Genomic DNA, 16,059 nt, shown 5'->3' on the forward strand with positions numbered 1-16,059 from the left:
GCTCATGAGATTCATTCATTGATTACCATTTCTTTGGTTTTTGGAAGAAAATGAAACTTTAAAAGGTGCACTGGAGCTGCTTTTGATAGTAATACTGCTGCTACAGGAGGGAAGGAAAGTTTCAGACAAAACTGTTTTGAACTGGTATTTATTGCCTTCAGTTGCATTAGAAGAAAAAAATCAGAAGCTCTGATTTTGCTGTCTCTCCCAACAAGCCCTCCTGTAGGGCTCTGGGAAAGAGATGAAGCAGTGTCGCTGAAGGTAGCACAAATTAAACCAGAGACAAATGCAAGTTGCACCTGGACACAACTTTAAAAAATGGAAATTTTTTGCATGCTCAGACCTCGTTTGGTCCAATTTCTGGCACTAACAGAAAATTAAATGAGTAAACAATGTTTTAATGTCAAAGAAGAGTCAACAAGCAAAAAAATAAAACCCAGTATTGGCATCTATATGTAGTATCAGATAGGCCAGTTCTTCTAAGTACCTCGCTGGAACAATGTGTTGAAGACCAAAAATTTGGCATAATTTGATGATGCTTGGGCAAAATCTAAATAAATTCTCAGGTATTTACTCCTCAGGAGACCTTCACTGTATCTTGTGTAGTCCAGCTCTAACAGGAGCAGCTATTATTATTGCATTTCACAGCTTTGCTTTTATTTCCTTCCACTTACCTATTTTACAGTATAGTGTACTGACCAGCATTGTCATATATATATATATATATTTATATATATATAGAATACTTTTGCATAGCAAAAGGACTGTTTCCTCGTGCAGGACTGAGTTATATCCTCTAAGCAATACAAGAACTTGGCTAGTTTTTCTGGATTTATTATACACCAAAGCAGTTTCCCCCAAATTCAAAGGATACATTTAAAACTTAGAATTTAGAAGGAAGCTCATCTTTGAAAAACAGAACATTAGAAAATGTGAGTCATCCAGCTATAGATTTGATCAGGTCATCTGAATAGGGAACTTATATTTGCTTCTACATGAACTTGTAATTTAGTGAGGAGTGAAAGGGAAGAGGAAAACAAATGTTCTTGATTCAAAGGTATTATTGCAGCATGAAGTGGGTTTTTTTCCTGCTAAGTTAATAGGTTTGTTTCTGTCATCCTTGCCAGAGTTCTATGCAGCTCTATATTGTTATTTTATTTTAGCTGAATGACAGTTTAAATGTCATTGTAATCATGATCTGTTCTTAACACTGTATCATTTTGGTTTGGTCTCTTGTTAAATACTTTCCCCCTTAATTGCCTTTTCATTCAACGAGAAGACTTACGATGGCAACCACAGCACAGCTGAAAAACAATTCATTGTATCAGTAACAGACTCTCATAATGGAGCACCTTAATAAGAGCAAGTTCTGTACTTCTCGAAGGCACAAGATAAATTAGGTTCATAGTCCATTATTTGAACAAGGGTATCTGACTTATGGCAAATCTATCTGGAAGAGTATTGTAGAATTGTATTTTATCTTTAAGAAATGTGTTTTCTAAAAGTAAGATATTTACTTCTGTTGCAGTAAAGGATTTAAACAGAAGAATTTCTCTCTAATGTTTGTTGAATCATACTAGAATGATGAGGTAGAACAGAGCCATAGATCAAACAACCAATGTGAACAACTTAGCATTGTATTTTATTTCAGGAGAGAAGGCTGAGCACAGAATGCCGAATGGTTTTGCCAAGAGCACACTCTCTTCCTTATTTACCAAGCTATATATACGATGAAGAAGGTGAAAGCACTCTTAAACTTTTTGTCCTGCTGAAATTTATGGATGCACACATTTCCTTTTTCTTTTACGAGGAGCACCACAGTGGCAGAGCTGGAGACTGTGTTTCTCTAGCTCTGTAGAACTGCTATAAGATAAAGAGAAGCAATGCAGTTGTTTGGTAGATTTTTCTGTAGCTGCCCTATCAGTTTGTCCTCTATGTCAAGTGTGGAGCTGTGAATGGGTGAAAAGAGTACTCTTCCTTTCTTCCAAAGCTTGGTTTTTGGTTTCTTTTTTTTTTTTTTTGACTTTTCCTTGCTGTGTGGTAGCAACTAACAAGTAACATAGGTAGTATTTTCTCTGCTGAGCATTTTCTAAAAAGAAATCTTCTGCTTTAAACATTAAAATGAAACTAATAATTCATTTTTGGGGTGCATCATCAGACAACCACTGGATTTAGTATGACCTGGAAGGGACTTACCGTTTAACAACTGAGAAAAGCTATAATGTACTGGACAAGCTTCCTGTACAAAATCCTTTGGTTTTGGCTCAAATAATGCAATCAGATTCAATCTTCTCATGCTAACACTTGCTTCTAATTTTTACCACAAGTGTTAAGAGGTCAGCCAATCTTTTCTTGATATTTCTTGATCCACATATGATGCACATAAGATTTGAGGAAATCAGTTACTCTTTGTATGAAATTCCTTAAGGTATAAATGGAAAGGAGATTTACTATGATTTTTGATCCTGACTTACCAATTCTTTAGTTTAACTGCCTCGGTGTCCTTGGGTGGCATTTTGAACTCCTTCTCCTGGAGCAGGGATATTTCACTTGGAATAAATAGATGAAGCGTTGAGTAGAAAAAAAGTGCTTATTGTAAGGATGTAGCTCTCCATTCTTGCTATGTTACCTACTACTCTAATTCTGTTTACAATTTTACTTTCTAAATACTGAGCCAGTGAACAGTCTTTAATCACTCAATCTCCCTGGTCCTAGTGAAAGAAAGCATTCTGTAGACTGACTACCAAACCAGTGAGCTAAAGAGGGGACAGGAACAAAAACAAGGCGAGTCAGTAAACCATGGCTGCAAATGGGTCCACTAGAAATAGGGTTTCATAACTGAACAGGATTTCATTCCTATTCAGATGAATAGGGTTTCATAACAGGAGTTCAGTCATGCAGTTTCTCCCTGTCATGAATACAGACTGCCTACCTAACAGGTGGAGATAATGGACTGCATAAGTCCTTCTGGTAAACCAGCTTTGATTCAGAGTAGTGGGTATGTGATGCAGGAATTTGCAGTGATTTTTGGAAATTCTGCAATGGAAATTATGTAAGTCAAAGCAGAAGAAAAGCCTCAAAGCTGCTTCCCCCAGCTGTTAAGGGTCCACAGCCGGTGGGTAGGTTTTTCCTCTTTTTCTCTTTCCTAGATACCAGGCCAGATTCTGTGCTACTGTCACATCTGGAACATTGTGCTCTCCTTCCTTTGATTTGGAGACATAGACTTCTGGATCAAGAATTTCCAAGTGAAATTAGAAGGACTGTGTGTCCTCATGTAATTATTGTTGTCGCAAGACATCTGACATTTAAAACTTTAGTTTATGAAACCACTTTGAGAAGAGGCTTCCGGAGTTGTGAACCCTCTTGAATATGCCAGTAAAGACAGTTTCCAAGATGCAAGAAATATCTCCATACTGATTACAGCCCACTCTCTAGCCCACTTTGAGATATTCCAATAGGATTACTACTTTTCTTAGACTTTCGTTACATTTTACTCATGATGATAGAGAGTCTTTCCATGATGCAGAAATATGAAAGAAACTCCTTACAATTTTGAGTGTTTATTGTAACTTTTTGAGTAACCTCTTTCTCAGAAGGGACTTAGAGGCCTGTTGTTTTAGCACATTTTCATATTGACAAGTTTAGTGGATCTGTGATGTGGTTGACATGACGTTACTTCTGCAACTGAATATTTTACAATACTAAAACTTCTACCGGCATCCAATATCAATAATATTATTCCACGTACAAGAAAGCTTAATAAACAAAACATTATATTTGCCACATTGATGCTACAGACCTCATCTTATGCTTTAACAATGTAATGGTGACCTCAGTCATATTAACTGAATGCCCCTGTATCATGAATGGCAAGATTAGGATCACAGCATTGGTTGAATATAAGGCCAACTTTGCTAGATTTAGTCATCTGTATTATATGCATGTGGATGCTAACGTAATGGGCCTGTGATCTGGGGATTTATTTGCTGGAAATATCAATATGAGATAGTGTTTACTTGTTTGACTAAAATATATGCTTCTCTGTGTTGGGTCAGTGGTAGAATTTTGGGGATGAACAGTGTTCAGAGGTATAAAAGTTTGTTTTGCATGTTTTGCTAGGCTTCTCTAAATGAAGGACAGGTTAGGCCAAACAGTATATACATGGAAATTGTCTTGTTTCATTTTTTAATCCAAAGTTTTTACATTTCTGAATCCTGGGATAGTAATTTTGTTCTCAGCTTTTCCTCTTCAGCCACTATTGGATTTTGAAGCGTCCACGCCTGGGTTTATATCCAGGTTTCTGAAGATTGGAGTTTGGGGATCCTGGGAGTGTTTCTGGTGGAGATTTTTTTCCTGAAGGCAATTTATCATGAATAGCTGGGTAGATTCTGGTGCAGCTGAAGTGTCTGATACCAAGGCAAATGACATTGCTTAAAAATGATGGCCATGAAATGCAAGTACATTGCAAATCACTCAGCTGCAGAGTCTTGGAATAAAAGCACTGCGGGGCTGATGTATGGACTGATGTTGCCATTTAATGTGGTTTCCCAGCAAACCTTTCATAAAATTCATGACTGTAGCCGACCTCTGTTACTGTGTTCCTCTTAGGGGAAAAAAAAAAAGGCTATAACCCAGCTCTCTACAGCAGTGCACTGAAAAGTGATGTGTGATGTGAAGCAAGGTGAGGGGAATCATGTTCACTTCACCACAGACACTAAAGGTGAGCCTGTAGTCAAGCAGTTGATTAAATGTCAGAGCATATTCGACAGTCTTTCAGACTGACAGGGTTCTCTTCTGACCAGCTTCAAACTAGGAGACTAATTCAAATCACATTTTCTACCAGCTTTACTCCATTGCCAGTGTTGCTTTACAGCTGTGAAAGCAAAAGCAGAATCAGCCATCAGCTGCCAGCTGCTAACATACAGCTTCTTTATGTTATAGTTACCACAAAATATGAGACAAGACATTGCTTATAGTTTTTTACTCTTGTATTAGATATATTTATTTGGTTTCTGCTTTATGCATGGCTATGAGTGCTGACTTTTCCTGAAATCAGCAATTCTGGCCTGTCCTAGAAAGTCTTGGCTTCTTTTGTAAAAACTAGTGTGCTATTTTTCACTTCCACTATTGCTTACAGTCAAGGGACAGTTGCTGATGTAGTATGTTAAGTTGCCACAGCAACTGAATGTGTATGAATGCCACAGCAAGTTGAATCTGAGGCAAAAGGTCTGGCTGACATGGTCATGTCTGAGCCACTTCCAGAGAGAACAGAAAGCTGTGCAGATGGGGGAAGATGTAAGAGTCGAGGTGCTCAGGCACCATGAAAATGTGAAAAGAGGCAAACAGTATCAAGTCAGACAGGTAGCATATTTGAAAGGAAGACAGATGATGAGGAAGCATTTGTTTTCTTTCTTCCTCTGTGTAAAATGGTAAATCAAAATGCACCTCTCATTCTGACTTCCCTGTCTTTCAACTTCCTACCCTTCTCAAAGTACCTCTTTGAATTGTGAGAGCAAGAAGGCATAGTCTTTCCTATGTAAGATTAATTCAATATTTTGGGAAATGGAAAATAAACAGTTACTGCAAGTACACACTTGTGTCACTGCCACCAGCTAAAACTAATTTAGCCTTTCCATTCACTCAGATCACATTAATAAGCAAATATGAGCACAATGCTTTTGTCCACATGTGAATCTCTACCCTTCTAGTGAAAATTATTCGTGAATACAAATTGAGGGCACTATATGTCTCCAGATCACCTGTGTGATCTTGATAAACTATCTCTCAGTAGAACATGCCATGTTGTATATGCATCTCTAGGAGAGTGATGTATCAGTGCCTAAAGGTCTGTTGCACACTTGGGGGAGTTGCTTTGTTGTTCCTAACTCCACCTTGTCTCTTCCCGTGTGTGGGGGGGTGTTTTTGTGAGTGCCTGTGCCTGTGTATACAATGAGGGAGATACGACTGGAAGATGTAGAAAAGAGTTCCATGATGATGAATTAGTGATGTAGGGTTTATCTGTTGAACAGTGTGCCAAAGGTTTTCAAACTAGCTATCAAAACTGTCCTCCCAGTAGGGTTTTGGTAACATGTAGTGGCAGCTGCAAGTCAGAGTTTTAACAGCTCCATCCAATTTCTAGCCCAAACAAGCTGTATATGTAGTAATACAGCAGTAGAGTAAAAAAATTTACAATATAATTAATTTTTTTATTCTAGTTCTCTCTGGGTTATATAGTCCCTGTCTGTTGTTTTATTTACTCCATAGCTATTCTTGTTTTGTAGTTATTTCCTTTAGGTTGTAGCTCTAAGGTCAGTCTAAGGACAAGATGTTCCTTCCAGAGATGAGTTGTGAACAGTTACAAGTAAGCTGTGTAAATGTTTCTTTCTTCTGTGTCATCCTGAAAACTGAGCTTGGCAAAAAAAAAAAAAAAAGTCTCCTTCAGCTCAGGATTTAGGTCCTAAATTCAGATTTTGAGGTTTACATCACTCCTTTGATGCCTCTGAGTAAATTACAGCAGAGTAGTGACAAGGTGATCTTGGATCACACCTATGGAAGTTGTAAGTCTCCAGGTTGAGAATGATTTTTGTAACCCCTAAAACCTAGAGGACAGGATTAGTTTGTTTGTTTGTTTTTTCCTATTTCTCTAGATTATTCTTTCCAGTAATTTCCTGTGGGTTTTTTTTCTATTTTTAAAATACTGTCTGGATTCATAAACAGTGTTAAAGACATTGCATCACACTGGAATCATCTGTGCATTGTTAGGACATTAACACAAGTGTAACAGTTACGGTTACTGTTCTAAATATTTGCTCCATGAGGGCAGAGGATTTTAACATCCAGACAGAACAATTGATTAATAGAAATGGAAGGAGTTGTAGTGGTATCACACTCTACTCTTCTTTCTCTTTCTTCTTCTGGACGATATAAATGTGCTGGTGGTACTAAATGCCTTCATTCATAAGCGAGTACAATAAAGATTAGTCTTTAATTATTTCTGGCATATGTCCTTTAAACTGAAAGCCTGTAAATCGCAATGGGCAAAGGGTAATATGTCTTAACAGGTTACACCTCCCAAAGGATTTGTTGATTGACATCAAAATTGTTTCCCCTCCCTCTCTTCTGACTGACAGAATGGCAGGTGTGAAGTGATGGCAGTGTGCTGTAATAATGTGTCAAAAGACCTTAAATCAAGACTAATATGGCTTCAAGGATAAGCTCCCAAATGTTTGTATGGTAGAAAATGGAACTGTAGGGCAGATTCATCTTGGGACTATTATATCTTTGCACTTTCTAAAAGCGCTTTTTAGTTAGGGTCCTTGGCTGATTACAGGGCAGAGGTTTTAGGAGTATTTCTTTTCACAGAGTCACCACAGGGAGAAAAACATTTTTATACTTGCCACTATGAAGAACTTACATCTAGTGGTTTGGTTTCTTTCACAGTAACTTTAATATATATGTAATTCAGAACCTGAAATAGATAAGAATATACTTGTTGCAGCAGCTACTGCAACAGTGGTCACACCTTTGGACAAAACTCAACACTTAATGCTTGAAGGGACAGTACAAAGACAGCAAGCATAAATGAGGGTGAATACACAGAGAGTCTCATTTAAGCTACCTCTGATATTCAGTTTGTACAGAATTTTCTGACCCAGAGGAAAACCGAATTTACAGTTGAAAGGATGGTGGGTCATTAAGTCTCCATTTTATTATACCTGAATGAGTCTGCATGCATAAACGTAAAAAATTGAACAAATTAGGGCAGAAGTTGAAGTCCAGTCAAATGATGATATAAAAGAAACCCAGAGACTCTGAATAAGGAATAGTCTGAAGTCTGCCCATAGGAGCAGACAGATCTTTTCTGACCTTTCCAAAGTTTCAGATCAGGGCCTTATTCTGCAATTTCTGTATTTGAGGGTACTTGAGTGGAATACTTGAGAGTACCAAATGCAAATTTTTGTGTACAAAACTCAAAATGATTTTACACATTGTTACAATGTCTCTTAAGACAAGAGATTTTGCATTTGTTATACAGCTTTAGTCAGAATGTTATGAATTTTAATGAGGGGAAAAATGGAAAACCTGTTGATTATTTCTCTTCTTGGGAAAGCAATTTTTGTGCATTAAAACTGTAGGGAATTTTATGATAATCATTATCCAGAGAACTTCATGCTGAAAATTTATAGGAAACCTGCAGTTGGAATTTAGAAGTAAAATCTTTTCTGTGTTAAAAATGCAAATATTTATTATTTATATTTTTCCCTTTAAATATACTACTCAAAATTTACACAGGATGCTTATGATGGAGGGAAAACCACCACTGTTTCACAAATGGTGGGGGAACTCATGCTGAAATGTGCTGGCCAGCACAATCCAATTGGAACTGAACAAATGCTACAGTAATACTGTGTCAGTGTGAGGAGCGTAGGAAGGTCAAATTACAAATTCTAGAGTATGAACACCCAGACTCAAATTATTTCTTTGGCCTTGGACAACATTCATTACAGGTAAGAGATGAACCATGTTGGCAGGACAAACGGGAGAAACTTCCAATAATTCCTCATGTGCGTTCCTGACGTGTGAGAAAAGAGGTTTTAGGATATCAGGGCTCTCTAAATAAATTAAACTGAAGGCAAAATAATTTAATATCTTTACTTAATCTGTGGCCTCTTGTTTCAGTCTGAATCTGCTCAGGGACAATTAGCTAGGACAAGAGGCACAGGAGGTCAGGCCTTTGTGGAGAATTCCAAAAAATTTTGTACTTCCTTGGAGGCAGCATTTCTCAAAGGTGTTTTCCAGCAGGACTGTATGGAAATATTTTGGTTAGTTCTCAACAATATGATGACAGATACTGGAAAGGAAGGGCCTGTATGGATTCTGTGTGAGAAAAAACCCTTATTATCCATGGTTTCTAATAATGCTCTGTTGCAGCTCTAACTACCTGCTTTTATCATTTTTTGCCTGAGTTGGCTTTCCTTCTATCCTAATTTTTTCATACATATGTCATCAGAAAAAAGTACAAAGTTAAATAAAGTAACAAAAGAAAAGGCAATCCTAGTCAGTCTCTTCACATTACAATTGTAGTTTAGTTTAAGAAAAAAAAATGGACCCCAAAAATTCTTCTGACTGACAGTGAAGTAATGGTCATGACAGCTTTGGAGAAACCTGCTGTACCCACCTTTCAGAACCAGAGCTATGAAGAGAGAGAGAACTGATTACAACTTTTATATAATAACATGAATGACATTTGGCTTCTGGGAGAAGGAGGAAAGGATCTGTGGTCATGGACATAAATTAACACAAAATGTATAAATTAAACGCAAGCAGAATGCAAAATTAAGACTTCATTAAAATTATTGCATAAATAAGCTGTCATGAAAGTAAGAGTATTAAAAAACTTTTAATCCTTGTTTCTTCAGGAAAAGCCAAACCACAGTTCCCTCCTCTTTATCCTAAAGGAAGGCCTAATGAGTGAGCTGCCATTGAACATTTGCAAAACAAGTACTAGATGCTGTTCGAAATTTGTTTCTGTTGCTGTAACTGGAGCAGTGTCAATCATTCTGCTGTCTCCTATCTTCAAGTTTAAGAGAAATAATTAGAAAAAAACCCCAACCAAACAAAAAAGCAACAAAACACTGGATAAACACTTCAGTTTACAGCACATTGTATTTAAATGTACAAAGCCTCTTCATACCTCTCTAAAATTCCCCATCCAGTGAGGATTTCCAGTTTTGTGGAAGCAGTCCTCTGGACCATTGTGGTCCCCGAGCCCATAATCATGGTGTAGGAGCAAAATCTGATCCACAGAACTGATTTTCAAGTTAGGCTGTTCAAATATGCCTACAATCAATAAATCATAAGGCCACCAGCACACAAAACAAAGTGCACAAACATATAGTCAGTAATTTACACTATTATACACTGTTCAAATGGCAGTACACTCCTAATGGCTGTGGAAGAAGAATGACTTTTTTTCATCATCAAAACACTTAATCTAAAAAATGGAGTTTAAGAACTTTTTTCTTTTTAATTTTTTTTTAATTTATATTTTTTACTAAGTCCTCCTTGCCATGTTTTTGGACTAGCAATAATAATTGGGAAAAATAAACCTGTTAAAAAAATTGGCCTTTCTTTTTACCCAAAGAAGATTTTTTCCTTTTTTTTTTTCCTTAGAGGTGGAGCTGAGAGCTGGTTATTTTAATTGATTGTCTATTTCTATATATAAAGCACCCTCCGCCCAAGCAGTCATTACAGGAAATGTTTCCATTGGAAAAGATGGTAAAATATGACAATATTCCTAAATCTCATTTTTCCTCTGAAGCATTACTTAACCTTCAGGCAATAAATTTCTCTGAACTCACTGAAGTGAGAAATGGACCCTTTTAATAAGGCTTTTAACTACACATCTTAATGAAACCTAAACAAATGGTGTCCCTGCAACTATGCTAGTTGCATGTGTGTTTATGTATATTACATAAGAAGAATAAATATTTTTCATATTTAGAGATTTACTGTTCTATGGTAATTTTAAAACAGCACTGGAAAATAAACAGACAATTCTTTCTATTTAAAACCTGCAGTTTGCCAGCTTTCTTCTTTACCTGAGTAATGACCACCAGGAGGGGCTTCACAGCAGCTTGGTTTGTTCCTACAACCAGAAAACATTTGCATTTGCCTACAAGGACAGAGTGTGCATTTTAAGGTACATTTATCTTTTATCTATCATTTATTTGCTTGTTTCTTTTTTTTTTAAAGAGAACTCACATCTCTGACCTGTGAGAGTGGCTAACCCATGCTGTAGGCTGTGCAAATGGAAATTTCCTACATCCAGGCATTTGCTTTGCATAAGTTAAAGCACTGCATGCTACTGTTGTCCCCCCTCCTTTCTAATTTTAGTGAATTTTGTGCTTTATAAAATCAGACTGTTTCAAATATGGATAAATCTGTATGTCAAACCCACCCTCTTCCCCACAAATACAAATCTGAATATGAATGTCAGGACCCGTGCACATGCCTAGTTTCTGTATGAGAGCATTCTGCCTATCTGAAGGAGTGATTTGACTTCTCTGTATTGCATTAGACCACTGTCATTAACGACAGAGGTGTCATTTTGATGTGATCTGTGAGGCAGTAGAAGCTTTGAAGTTGAAAGATAGAACAGACGTGGATAAATTGTGCTCTGAGTATGCTGCTATTGCACCATTATTGCTGGCAATTATTTCACCAAGTGACACATCTGATAAAAAGTCATCCGCCTTGCTGTGGAAAGAAACCACAGTTCGCTGAAGCACATGGTAGATCTGCTGATTTTAGAACCTGACAAAAAGCTCATTAGTTTTGGCCTGATCATTCTGCACCAATAGTGAACTCTTTTGCATTCCCCCCCACCTTCGTGTTTTCAGTTCGTTTCCTTTCCTGATCTTGCACATTTGCTTTTCTGCTTTAGTGTTTGGCCATTTGTTCTTTCTTCTCCACACCACTTTCTCCAGCACACCCTTTCCTAATGATGTGCTTAATACGCCTCCCACTTCTCTTTACCCCTTCTTTAACTGTTTTGAGTAATGTTTATTTCTTTGTTCATCTCATAAAGTGGGGGGTTCACAACTTTGCTTTTTAATCCACAGAGCCCGTGAAATCTAACTTCTCCAAATAAATAGCAGCAGATTCCATTCAATTAAATTTCAGGTTAACTTGAAGTTAAACATGGAATACAGATTTGCTCCTTCAGCTATGCCCCATGGGCTGAGTTCTTAAGTGGATTTGTATTGCGGGGTAGGTATTATCAACCCTTCAAATAACCTGCATGAACAAGAAAAAAGTAAATGAAACTGCATTTTTAAGCATGTAGGGAACAGGGTGAGATAAATGGCCATAATTTATTGTTAGATCTTTTTATATGACTGGAGTTCCTTTTCACATTAAAGGATTCTGAGCAAATGACTCTAGAGCACAAGTTTGAGGAAAAAAGGCATGGAAATTATAGACATGTCATGGATTTTAGAGGTTCTTCCTATTTCTAATCTGAATAACAACTTTGTTAAAACATAAGCTCATGTTCTACACTTTAATTATTTTGATTTCCTGGATAGATGAGCTGTAAAAGAAGATGGTCTCCCTTCAGAAGGTCTTTCATCATGGTATGTGAGAAGTGATCTTCCATAAAGGCATCACAGAATATGCAACATAGATTCATTCCACCTAAACTGAAGTGTCTCAAATACCCAGTTACATTAGGCTTCCTGCACAGACAATCAAGACTGATGATCATCTTCAGAAGGCAGTTTATGTTAAATAACTGCTGTTTGCTGGAAGGAGCATGATCCACACGCTTACTAAGCATGCTAAAGGTCCTATGAAATAATAAGCATGCTCTGTGAGACTTGGACACAGCAACAGGTCACTTTCCAACAACATGAGCTTTACCAGGGTTCTGCTACTCACTCAGGAGGATTTCAATCTTCAAAGTCTTACAGACAGTATTATTTTTACTCTAAATTAATGACCTCAGTCTAATCCTTATAATTATGTCTTCACAGCATTTATAGCCAAAAGACAGGTGATTTAACTGGCTAGAGACTCTCAGTCCCACTCAGAACAGGCCTCCAGGTCAGAGGTGTATTAATGAGAGAACTGCTGGCGAATGATGAGCTGATCCTGCAGCCACCAACAGCACTGAATTGACTGCAAGGGACTGTAGAAAATAACTTGCAGCTACTAACTATGCAAATCATACTGCAGATACAGCTGTTATCATGACTGCAAGTACTCCTGCTTGGTTTTAGAGGAGGTCAGGCGGGTTGTATCAAAACCCAGACCATGTATAAATTTCCCAGTGGTAACTGTGTAGCACACCACAATATTTGAAAGGGACAGGAACCAAGTGTACATCAATTTCTTCCAGGACAGGTATCTTGTGCCCTCAGGAGTGGAAAAGACACTGTTTTGTAGGGGGCTTCTCTGATCGGTATTTTTGATGTGTATCCTAGTGGCAGGAAGTAGTAATAATAATATTAGAACTACCACATACAACTAAGCAACATGTTATAGGGGATAAAAATAAATGTGGTTGGTTGCTAGTACCTGGTACTATTTGCATTTGAAAAGCATGTTATACACCAACGCTTTTCATTCTGAAAGGAATGTCCAGGCATATCTTGGGTATTTCTAACAAAAGTGAATGAAAAACATATTTTGTAACAAGTATAAATTTTCCCATTGTTTATAGAGTCCAGTTTTGATTTCTTAATTGCAAGCAAAGGGCATGAGGGTAATAATTGACTTGAAGAAAGAATGTTAACTAGAAAGGGCAATAATCCTTTGCTTGGAGCTTCTCCTCCACCTGAAAAATAGTTAGTTTAATTCTGGACAGAGCAATGCTTTTCAGTGAGATTTGACATGTCAAAGCAGTGTTATGAAGACCAGAATCCTGATTTCCCTACAAAACACCCAGCAGACACTTAGGTACACATTAAAAGCACTATTTCTTAAAAGTCCAGCTATAAAAAATTGAATCAAATGTCTATAAGGAGTTTCATTGCTTGGTGCTATGATCTTCCCTGTTAGTTCTTTGGACAGAGTCCAAGTATGAAAAAGCATCTGCAGAACCTAAAGTGATAAAGTAATGTATCCTGGCAGAAACTGATCCAACACTGCAGGGAAAGATGAATTCTGAAGCAACTGGTAAATTTGAAAGGGATTTCTTTGTCACATTTGCCATCCATGCAAATGACTGAGTTACCCAGCTACTCAAACTTCTACCCATCTCCAAATCACCTCTCCAGCTCAGCTGTCACATGTAATTGTCTACACACCTAAGCATCTCTTATTCTTCTCCTTCCAAGTTTCCCAGTGAGTTTTTAAATATTATGATAATTTTAATAATCTGCTTAGACTTGATTCTCTAAGATGCTGTTTCTCAAGAAGCAATTGATCAACGTGAGAGACTATCTGGTAGCCTAACCTGATAATTTTCTGGGTTCCCCTAAATTCTACTGTCTTGCACATTTTTATCATTTCTTCATTGCAACTATGTCCATATACAGGGTGATGAAGGGGTGTGTTTTTTGCATTATCTGACTAAAATATTGCTGAAGAAACAATGACATTTGTGCATTATGAAAAGACAGAACAGATATGTCTGATTATGTGTAGTGGGGGGGATAGGAAATTAATTTTACAACACCCTTCAGAAAGTCTATCAGAAGGAAAAGTTATCCTTGAAGCATTCTTTTCATCAGTGGGAAAATATTTTAGATATGTGCAAACCATGGCCTCTCATGGCTTTAACTGGTATCACCAAAGTTACCTTTGAAGTAAAGAAACCATTAATTCCAATAATTCCAAACATAAACAATTATGGTATTGACTTTTAAAAAAGCTTTACATTCAAGCTGTAGGCCTGGAGTGGAAGGCTACCTAATTCAGCCTGCACACATGGATTATTCACCCGACATGTAAAGTCTATAAGCCATGATAAAACTAACATTTATTTATTTGTTTTGCACTGTACTTTGCAATAAATGCTTTTCAATTTATATATGGTATTGCTGCTCATGTCTAAATAGAAGAATTTGGTGGATAACACTTGAATGAGTGTACTGAAAAAAAAACAGATATGCTTGCAGTTTCTCAACAATCAGAAGTTTCAAATGCAATATACTATTTTACAAGTTTTTAGTGTGGTTTGATTTGCAAGTCTCTGGGGAGACTCTAAAAAAAATGAAGATGTCGGAAAGAGGAGTTTCTTCTTTCAAAAAGGAAAAGAAAGTGGAAATTTAATAAAGTTGTAAAAAAAGAAAAGGTGTGTCCATCTCTCTCCAGCATCTCCATTGGGACACTTTGAACTCACTCTCCCACTGACAGTAAGATCTTTTTGACAGAGAATGAAAGTGTCAGGTTACTGGATACTGGTGTCTCATTGGTGGGGAAAAAAAAAGAGAAAGTAAAAATAGGCAAACTAGACCCAGATGCAAATTTTACCATAATGAATGTTCTGAAAAAAAAAAAAAGTATAATAATATGTGTTTTCAGGCCTGGGGCCTGCAGGGAGGAGGATTGCTTTTTAAAGAGATCAGTCAAGTATGTGTAGTCAGAAATCATGCTTAGGATCATTGATTGCCTTTTCCTTAGAAATAGGTCTGAATGTCCTCTATCTTGGAAGTGAGAGAAGATTTACAGTATTTCTTAAAATAGTATTTTTTCCCTAGGAGTGGCAGGTGACAAAGGGTGGGCTAAGTGATTGAGAACTGAAAAGAGACTAATTATTTTTTTATGGGGGTTTTTCAGTGGGTTTTGTTTGTTTGTTTTCAGGTGTTTCTGTAATGCTATAGAAGATTATGGCAAATATTTGACCTTGCCTTTGGGCTGTTTGTTTCATAGTTCCCTTGTCCCTCAGTGGTACTCCTTCGATGCACAAAGCTATGTTTGTGAAATCACCTCTCTAGCTTGAACCATATATTTTCAATAAAAATAAATTTTAAAAAAAGGTCAACGTTTAATTATTATAATATAATTAAGGTATTGTGAATGAGTAGTAAGACTGCCTCACAGTCCAGAAAAGGTGTGAGCAGCCTGTTCATTCACTGCTTGCTTACTAGATTTATTATATAATTTTCAGGGGAACTGCATGGGGTTCTGCTCAATCTAATCTTTGTACTGATGAGTAACAGGGCTGTAGATACATAACAAAACAGTTTCATACCTTAGTTATTCTATGGCCAGGTTTGATTTAAGTGTTTTTGATAGCAAGCTTCACCATCTATCGGTCAAGAGCCTAAAAAAACTAGTAGGTAGTGACATATATGTGTAGATATAAATATTCACATCCAAATGTAGACATATATACATATATATACAGATTTACTAACATAGTGTAGTCCTTTCATTGAACTGTTCAGACAGATATCACAGGTTTTATGGCACATAAACTCTCTTCCTCAGTGAGAGAGTCTAAGGATGGTTTGGACAAGTGAATTTAGTGAGGGTTGGACCAGTTTGCTTTACTGACATTGACGCTGAACCGGTTCTTGCACAGTTCTCCATAGTCCTGCACAAATACTG

Source organism: Manacus candei, unplaced genomic scaffold (genome assembly GCF_025592945.1).
Source record: "Manacus candei isolate 608988 ecotype Guabito, Panama unplaced genomic scaffold, ASM2559294v1 h1tg000050l, whole genome shotgun sequence".
Classification (NCBI taxonomy): domain Eukaryota; kingdom Metazoa; phylum Chordata; class Aves; order Passeriformes; family Pipridae; genus Manacus; species Manacus candei.